This window comes from Urtica dioica, chromosome 1, assembly GCF_054948205.1.
Source record: "Urtica dioica subsp. dioica isolate 48M chromosome 1, U.dioica_male_clone48M_v1_H2, whole genome shotgun sequence".
NCBI lineage: Eukaryota > Viridiplantae > Streptophyta > Magnoliopsida > Rosales > Urticaceae > Urtica > Urtica dioica.
This window is the reverse complement of record NC_142756.1, coordinates 48,430,619-48,439,932: the sequence shown is the minus strand read 5'-3', so window position 1 is coordinate 48,439,932 and position 9,314 is coordinate 48,430,619. Positions and strand designations below refer to the sequence as shown.

The following is a 9,314-nucleotide window of genomic DNA, read 5'->3' as shown; positions in this document are numbered from 1 at the left end:
GGATAGCCTGATACGCCCAGTAATGAAGGGTATGAAGATTACCCGTCAATGTGTACTTGGCCTCTTTCTGAGCCACGTCCGGCTTGTCCTTCAACTTCTTCTGCAACATCTCGTGATAATGCCTTAGGTTCATCGAGAGGCTGGAATACATCTCCGCCCAACTAAAATTTCCCCAAGGCATCTTGAAGAAGAAGAGGAGGTCTTCAACGATGTACAGAAATTTATGCCACATTTCCTCGATGACTTTGTTGGCCGGTTGCCCCAGAAGATACCCATACACAAATACGACGAGTCCGAGCTTGAACGCATCATCATGACTCTGACATATGTTGAATGAGTTGATCAACGCGCTCAACTTGCATCCGACAACGCCGTTTAGGTGGTCCGTGATCAATAGGTTGCTGTTTCGCTCGTCTTGTTCGGCTTTGGTCGGACCGTCTTCATAACTCATCCCCGAGACGAGTGCGTACTCGAGGCATCTGAATCTTACTCGTTTGCCTCCGATACCAAAATATATCTCCCCGCGTGTCGTCGCCTCAATCTTTTTTTAAGGAGAGTATGTACGAGCACCGGTGAGAAACCGAGCTCACTCTTCGAAAAAAATTGCTCGAACGGAGTCTCGAGGATTCGATCTTTTATCCCGAGCTCATTGAATCTCCTCCGTACCAGCTTCAAGATCCCCGTCCCACCGTTGGTGATACACCCCAGGAATGGGACATTGTATATGTAGTTCAAATTGTCCTAAAAAAACGACAAAATTAGGTCAAAATCATAATTCATCGTATGACATCGTACAGACTCGTATAGCATCGTATCGTATAGCATCGTACGACATCGTACAGCATCGTACGAGTACTTTTTTAGAAATTCTAAAAACCATCGTACAACATTGTACGACGTAGTATGACATCGTACAGCTGTATGAATTTTATCGTACGACATCGTATAACATCGTACGGCATCGTTCGATGCATGAACCTCATCGTACACTGGCCCTAATTTCAAACTCTAACATTTTAAATCGGATCAAAATCAACTCAAATCATATTAATACTTAGTCCTAAACCCTATTCTAACTATTTCCAAAGACATTTAACAAGAAATTAGTTGAAAACTTACCTTTTTAGATGATTTTTGAGCTCGGGATTTATGAGTTTCACCGTCGTCGGAGTTTGAAACATTTCCATCGTACGCCATCGTCCTCTATCGTATTATATCGTACCGGCTCGTACAAGATCGTATACCATCGTACAAGATCGTAGGAGTGGTTTTTTTTTTCTTTTTGAAGTTTTCGAGAGAGAGAGAGAGAGAGAGAGAGAGAGAGAGGGGAATGAATTCAAATATTGTGTGCAGGGATATTTTTGTCCAATTATGATACAAAAGTCTACTTTTTTATATTTTTCAAAATTAAGATCTAATCTTGATATTAATTTAATTATTAAGTACCATTAATGAAATTTCTCATATATATACACTAATACACATGATAAATAAATAATCAATAATCATGACAAGTAATAATTTCAACAAAAAAAGGACAAGTAAAATATATACGATAGTGGGTTTTTTTTTTTTTTTTTTTTTTTATACTGTTACGATTGGGGTTTCAAATCTCAATAGTAAATATATTTTTTTAAAAGACCATATAATTGAGCAGGCGACAGGTGCTCAACAAACTAATTAATATCCATATGGTACACAAACAATGACTGAAACATCGGAACATATCCATCTATAAGAAATAACTATTCAACTTCTTTTTTATTATTTTTAAGAAAGTACTTTTCAACTTTTGATTCCATTTTCTTTGTCACACTCACACCCCTCAATCGGGTGAAAATGATCACGAACCTTATCTTACGTTACCTTTTTTTTCATTTTTTTTTCATGGTGGTCCTACTAAATTGAAGTAGAATACAAAGAAGATATTTTGACTAGTCTGCCGTGAGAATAGTTGCGAGAGTGAAGAGGAAATATCCATAGCAAAACAAATATGGTAGGCCCCATGATATTTACCCGCTCCGCGGGCTACTTTAGTCTTGACGCAGACAATATATAGTGTATATATACATGTATTACATATACAATCGCGGGTAAGACTAATCAAAACAAATGATCACAAGTTATACGCATGTAATTGGATTGGATTTAAATTCTTAACAGTGAATACAAAGATCATATAATTTTTTTTTTAAAACGACAAAGATCATATAATTGAGCAGGGGACAAGTGCTCAACCAACTAATTAATATCCATATGGTACACGAACAATAACTCAAATATCAAAACGTATCTATCTATAATATTTATGACGCGTAGACTAACCCACGTGGAGGGCTCAAAGCGTAATTAATAATAATCAATGTTTTCACCTAGCTTTTGGGTCGTAGATCTCAGAGAAAACTTTCATGGACTCGCCCGTAGCGGATTCATTCTCGCTGCTGCTGATCTTAGTGACCCCACTGCTCCTTATCTCCGTTGTGTTTTCCCAAAACGTCGTCGTCTCGTCGGTATCGTTCCCGTTGACCAATCTGTGATGCTCTCCGGCGCCGTAGTATTCATCGTCGGCCCAGTCTTCCCCGCCTTCCTCCGCCTTCTGCTGGAGCTGCATGGCGAACTCCAGCGACCACACGACGTCGTTCATCGACGGCCGGTCGGAACCGTTGTCGCTCATGCAGCTCACGGCGATCTCTCCGTACTTCTTCAAACACTCCGGCGAGATTTTCCCGGCGATGTTTGGGTCAACGATCTCTCCTAGAGTCCCATTCCGTTGGCAGCTCCGTGTCCAATTCGCCAAGTTAATATCCGGCCTCCGCTCCGCTGTGCGAAGGATGGGGGGCCGTCCACAGAGGACTTCACATAGGACGACACCGAAAGAGTAGACGTCGGACTTCTCGGTAAGCTGTTGGAGCCGGTAATACTCTGGGTCTAAGTACCCGAAGCTTCCCTTCACGACGGTGCTGACGTGGCCCTTTGAGGTGGTGGTGGGGCCCGCCTTTGAGAGGCCGAAATCGGAGACCTTGGCGACCCAGGCGTCGTCGAGGAGGATGTTGGTGGTCTTGACGTCGCGGTGGATGACGTTGTGCTTGGCACCCGCGTGGAGGTAGTGGAGCCCACGGGCGGCGCCGATGCATGCCTCGAGGCGGCGGCCCCACGTCAGCGGGGGGTTGTCTGACTTGTAGAGGTGGTCGCGGAGGGTGCCGCGGGACATGTACTCATAGACGAGGATCATCTCGCCACGGTCGTCGCAGTATCCGATGAGGGAGACGAGGTGGCGGTGGCGGAGGTGGGACAACATCTCAATCTCAGTCTTGAACTCGCGGGCACCCTGAGAGGATTCGGATTTCAGGCGCTTGATGGCCACGGGGATCGTGCCCTCATCAATGTGGCCTTTGTAGACGTTGCCGAAGCCGCCGACGCCGATGATGAAGGCGTCCTCGAAGTTGTTTGTTGCTGCTTTAATCTCGGATAGAGAGAAGCAGCGGCAGAGGTCAGACGGGAGATTTGATGAGCTGCGGGTCTTAGATGACTTGACGGTTGTACCGAACGAGATAGGGCCCCACCATGCGGTTCCATCGCTCCCACCTTCCGCTGAGGTTTTCGAATTCATCCTGCCTCGACGGAGGAAGAACGCTCCTATTAAAGCGAGTAGAATGATGGCAGAGGATATGCCGGCGACGATGCCAATAATCGCCATTCTTCCATTGCTCTTCTGGTTTGATCCGTGTTTGGGAACCAACACCGTGGGCTTAGGGTCGGGATTGATGCCTGCCAGGTTGCGTCTGCTGTCGCTCAGTTTGAAGATCTCGAGGCCGTTGAGAATAGCGTCATAGTAAGTGGAGGTGATGCCGAGTTTGTTGGCATGAAGAGCGAGGGTAAGGTTCTGATTTCCTTCCCCCGAGGCAGTGGCAACGTAGTCAATGAAATACGCAACATACTTCCCGCCCGTCCAGAACAGAACATCGGCAACGTCCTCGGCGGTCTGGTTGGCTATGAAGATCTGAAAAGACCTGTCGGAGGTTCTGTTCATTTCAATGACGATCTCGCAGAAGTGAAGCCTGAGCATGTAGCTGAAGCCTGGGTCCACTGGAAATTCCCACGTCAGGTTGTAGCTCCTCATCAACGACGTATCAGGTTGATTCCCCAGCGACCTGGCGGTCTTGTAGACGTCCTCAGGTGCCGTGTAGTTGGGGATCAAAGTGAAGTTAACACGGATGTCGTTGAGTATAACGGGCATGATGCTGTACCCTGGGATAGTCAAGTACGGAGACTCCGTTTCCCACGCCCGGAACATTCCAGTGTCGCTGTCCGGCGGGATCTCTCTCTGACTCCCGATGTCGACCCTGTACATTTTCTCCATAGCTGTGCTTCTTCCCAGAAAATAGGGGCTTTGCTCCCCAACCCACTTGAGGCCCTTACTGGAAGCAGCAACGCTGGTGTAGTAGAGATCAGAGGGCATAGACACGACTTCGATCCCATTAACAAAGGCCATCTTTCCCGGGACCGGAGTGAAAGTGATAGTGACAATAGAGCCAGTCACTACCACGATGTACTCCCTCACCACCGTCTTCACCTCTGCTGGAGAGCCGGTAAAGTTGGCGAGGAGAGAATACCCACCGGCTGTCACCGAGAACGCCATTGACCTGCTCAGCCTGGGCGCGTAGAAGTGGAGGCGGATGAACTTCGGACCAGGCAGGACCGGGACCGTATAGCTGAACTCGGCAGTCGACATCCGAGCAGTCCGGTATGGCACGTCAACGCTGCTGTCCATATCGTCGGCAGCAGAGGCCAGCGAGGATTTGGCGTTCTGGCCGTCACGTAGGGAGAACAGCTTGGAGTTCACGTCGCTCTCCCATGTCCGATGGCTCCGAGATAGCCCCGATCGTTCCGGTGAGCCGCAGTCCAGGGCTCGGTTGTCTGGAGGGTTATACAGCGGTATCGTCTGTCCATTGGCGGCGAAAATTAGTAATGCGGGGATGAGAATTATCATTTTCATCGGAGAATTTGAGATTATCGAAAATGTTTGGTATTTGAGATTTATATTTTATTATTGTCAGACAGGAATCGTATAGAATGAAGCGTTGTATTCAAGTCAAGTCAAACAAAAAAATTACCTGCAGCTATCCCTCCGTTTTCTAGTTATTTTACTTTCGAGAAATCGACTGATTTACCACCAATTTCATAACATTTTTTCACTTTCCACCAAAACGCTAATTTTTTCGAAAATGCCACCTCAATGTCAACAATGTTGACATCTATGTCAACAATATTGACATCTAATAGTGAAGGTCAAAGATAGATGTCAACATTGTTGGCATAGATTGTGGCATTTTGGGAAAAATTAGCATGTTGGTGGAAAGTGAGAAAATATTATGAAATTGGTGGTAAATTAGGCAATTTCTCTTTACTTTATGTATCACTATAGTACTATACCCAAATTTTAAAAGAATGTACTAATATGTAAACTGAATCTCATCTTTATTAATAACTTTCTTTTTAAATAAAGTTAAAACATTACAACAATATTATGAATAAAACATTACAACAAGACTACATTTCATTAATAGTCATGTTTTGAAAGTTAATATCAAAGTTATCATCAAGATCAATGTTCACAAATGTTTCTTGAGAACGTTGTTCGTGTTGACACCAATCTTTGAATATGGTGAGAGCCTCGGCCATTTCAGGTTTCAAAATCTGTCTTCGATCATCAAGGATGCGACCCGAGCTACTAAATGCGGACTCGGACGATACCGTTGAGATCGGGATCGAATGAATATCTCGGGCCATCTTCGACAAGATCGGAAACATGTTCTCGTGCTGACGCCACCACGCTAGCAAGTTGAGGTCGTCTTGGTTCATGGAGGCAAATTGTTGAGATGTGTATAACGCGATCTCGTCATTGGAAGCCGTATCTTCAGTGGGTTGGGGATGCGGTGACGATCTTGGAGATGAAGTTCCACCTCGAGCAAAACGAGCTATGCCTCGGAACATTCCTTTGCTTTGTCGATGAGTGTCGAGGTGGACTCGGCTCAGGACACGCAAGAGCTTGGCGCTGGTAGAACCTAAAAAAGGAGTAAAACTCTTTCACGACCCTAGCATGATCATGTGTAACGTAATCTTGTCCAGTATGACGTTTTAAATATTGTAAAAATGTCAAATAACCCCCAAATTTCATTCGAGGGTCTAGAATGCATGTAAAACCATATAAGTAAGGAATTTTTGTAGTTCCCCAATATTTTGAAAATTTTGCTCTCATAGATTCTACACATGGTTGAAAATTTTCAAAATGGTTACAATTAAGAAGATGTTCGGCAATTTTTGTAACACTATGTATGGCTAAATAAGATGTGGGTGTGTAAACAGCAGACAATGCACATGTTTCATCATAAAAAAAACGTGAAGAAAATGAGTAAAGACCTTAGCCCTTGCGATGTCTGTTTCGGTTATGTCATGGCCTCCGTTTCTGTTCACGAATTTTCATGTAATCTCTACATGTCTTTCGGACAAGAAAGAAAGTAACATTAAAAATTTTGAGTTCCACATAATCCTGTTATCGGTGTGGAATTGCCTCTCCTCAAGACCGTTGATTAAAAAACGCCTCTTAAGGTCGTCTACCCTTTGGTTCGAACTGTTTAACCATGATATGGCGTCTCTAATCTTACGGATACACTCTTCAAAATGCCTAAACCCGGCTCCCACTATGAGGTTTATGATGTGGGTTGCACACTTTTGGTGTAAAAGACACTCTTGATTGAGGATCTTAAGACGTAAGGCTCTCATCATGGCGTCATTGTTTGTGGCGTTATCTAGGGTTATTGAGATTATTCTATCTTGAAAATTCCACTCTTCTATAACGTCGAGGAGGATTGCTAGTATGGCATCAGCGGTATGACTATCCCCTATTCTCTTAAACGCTACAATCCTCTTATTGAGAATCCAAGCTTGGTCTATGTTATAAACTACAATGGACATGTAGTCCATTATGGCATTTCCAGACCAAACGTCAGAAGTGAGGGCCACATTAAACCTAGCAGACATGAAGCATGCTCTAAGTGTGTCTTTATCTTCCAAAAAATTTCTCATAATATCACTTCAAAGAGTTTTTCTTGAAATAATGTTTATACTAGGAACTAAGTGTTGCACAAATCTACCAAAGTCTGCGCTTTCTACGTGAGAAAATGATTGGTCGGTAGAAACTATGTACTTTACTAGTTCTTTTCTAAACTCTACGGAATCGTGGGTACTTACCATGGATGTAGATCCCTTCAAGACGCAGACCCTATAGTGGTGGCGCAACGACGAAGTACCATGAAATGTAGAGTCGGCTTTGACGTGCTTGCCGCATTTGTTGCATATTCCCTTCTTTCCTTCATTGTCGTTGAACTCGATTAAGTATTTCCACATTTCATAACGGAATTTTCTTTCCTTCTTATCTTGTAGAGGTTATTGTGCTTCGGAAGCTTCGTCTTGAGGTGACTCGTGTTGAGGTGGTGGAGGTGATGGCTTGTGTTGAGGTGGTGGAGGTGGTGGAGGTGATCGATGGCTCGTGTTGAGGTAGTGAAGGTGTTGTCAATGGTGCCCAGAAGAAGAGTTGTAGTCTTTATTTTGTACATTTGATGTAATAAAGTCTCACGAAGACTCTTGCTTGTAATTGCTTATTCATTAATAAAAAGTTGAAACGTTCATTCATTCTTCCTTGTCTGTTTGAAGCTTTATGATAAAACATTAGTTTTTAGTCCATAAACAAACCTAACAACTTACGAAGAGACAAATGTAGATTTGCATGAACAAACTCTTCGTAGTTTGTTTAAAACGATATGTTCGCAATCTAAGGGTCAAAGGACTATTGACCTCAGTACGATTGTTAGGAGAATCTATGATGTCTGGTTACGGGGCATTGAGAGTTGGAGACTCTATAGTTCTTTTAGGTATCTTCCGAAGGTACTGAATTGATCAGTGCACTTCTAGAGACAAAATAAGAACAAACCATTTAACCTCTTATGTCTCGAAGTCACTACGTATGAATTGCATCATGCTTACCTTAATCCTGAAATGAGACATGTCATTTCACACCTTAGTATTCTCATTTGAGAAAGTCAGAGTTCAGGCTCACTATGTGATTCCGAACAGGGCCTATTGGTGAAGTACTAAGTTGTGAGTATGTCATGAGTAACTTTGTGAAGTTCTCATAGATATGGAATTCATGTACAAGATTGCTGAAATGCAATGTATATCACCTCATGCTTTGTTCCTTGGAGTGTGAATAAATGAACTGGCCAGTGTCCAAATTGAGTCCTGACTCTTTTAGATAAAACAATGTGACTTGTTAGCTCCTCGTCAATACATTGTTTCTAACTTATTCACAAGCGACAAAGGAGTTGAGGAAATAACAGCTAGAAGGGTAAAATGGTAATTTTGTAAATCCCGACTATCTGATGATATTCATGAAGGGTAAACATAGATAATATTCAGTGGATCCGCTCATCATAATTTGGTTGAATTCTTGAGTAGAAAATAAATTCATTTGAACCGAGAGATTTTCAGTGTCAACTCGTTAGTGGAGTCAGTTGGAATTAAGCTAAACTTGGAAAAGGTTTGTGAACTTTTTAGTCCAAGCGATTAGCTCAAGCTTTGTTCATTTGGGTCCATGAGGTCACTGTCACAAATCATATCGAGTATGAATAGTTAAACTAGAAGCTAAGTCAAAACAAGAACGAGACAAGTTTTACGAAAATTGTCTAAATGGTAAATTTGTCTTTTTGGACATAGCATGAAATGAATGTCAATAAATTTTTTGACATCGTCATATGATGGCCTAGATCACTTGGCCATGATGTGTTCATTGGGCCTCGTGGATTAATTTCATTTCATAGAATTTTACTTGAAAATTCTCAATGGGTTTTTCTTATGTTGTCATGAACAAGTAAAGAAAAATCTAGAAAGGCTTTCTAGAAGTCCTTTGGCCGTCCAACCCAAGAGAATGAGAGACTAATTTCGTGCAACCCAATAGAGAAAAAGAGAGTTTATTTTGTGCATAAATGTATGAAGATACTTGCCAAAAGAAAAAGAGGAAACAAATTTTCCCCAAGAGGAAAGTTAATTTCGGCCAACTAGAGTCAAGAGAGAAGCAAAACTAAATGAGGAAACAAATCCAAGGCTTCTAGAAGCCTATGTTGGACGTGCAAAGCAAGGGAAAAAAGAGGAAATAAGATTTTCTCATGAATGCTTGGAAAAAAAGAGGAAACTACTTCCTTCCAAGGCTAACCCTTCTCTTATAAATATGACCCTTGTTTCTCTCATTTCATTCATTC

At 42.7% G+C, this 9,314-nt stretch overlaps 1 pseudogene; it reads right to left on the bottom strand.

The window, feature by feature from the left end:
* Positions 1 to 1,987: 1,987 nt before the first annotated feature.
* LOC149407988 (receptor-like protein kinase FERONIA pseudogene) lies at positions 1,988 to 5,063 on the bottom strand (annotated as a pseudogene).
* Positions 5,064 to 9,314: the final 4,251 nt, after the last annotated feature.